This window comes from Penaeus monodon, chromosome 21 (genome assembly GCF_015228065.2).
Source record: "Penaeus monodon isolate SGIC_2016 chromosome 21, NSTDA_Pmon_1, whole genome shotgun sequence".
Lineage (NCBI taxonomy): Eukaryota > Metazoa > Arthropoda > Malacostraca > Decapoda > Penaeidae > Penaeus > Penaeus monodon.
Window position 1 is genome coordinate 38698576 of NC_051406.1, and position 246 is coordinate 38698821.

At 47.2% G+C, this 246-nt stretch overlaps 1 protein-coding gene across 1 annotated transcript in view; it reads left to right on the forward strand.

Moving 5' to 3' along the window:
* Positions 1 to 246, forward strand: part of LOC119586480 (chitotriosidase-1-like) — a gene marked incomplete in the record, with an annotated part of 32805 nt that overhangs the window by 26041 nt on the left and 6518 nt on the right.

Genomic DNA, 246 nt, shown 5'->3' on the forward strand with positions numbered 1-246 from the left:
CAGGAGACGTTACGCGGGGTAGTGTGAACAGCCTTTCGATATCATGGGACTAGAACGTGGGACGGTGCAGGGGACCAACAAGGTACGAAGAAGCAGTGTGACCGCGGCTAAAGTGGGTATCGATGACTCGTAGAAGGTCGCGGAGAACCATGCTTTGAGAAATAAGTGTTTACTGGCTTTGACCTCACACTGATAAATGTCCAGCTATAAAATTCGTCACAGTAAGCTATTTACGTCATTGATTTT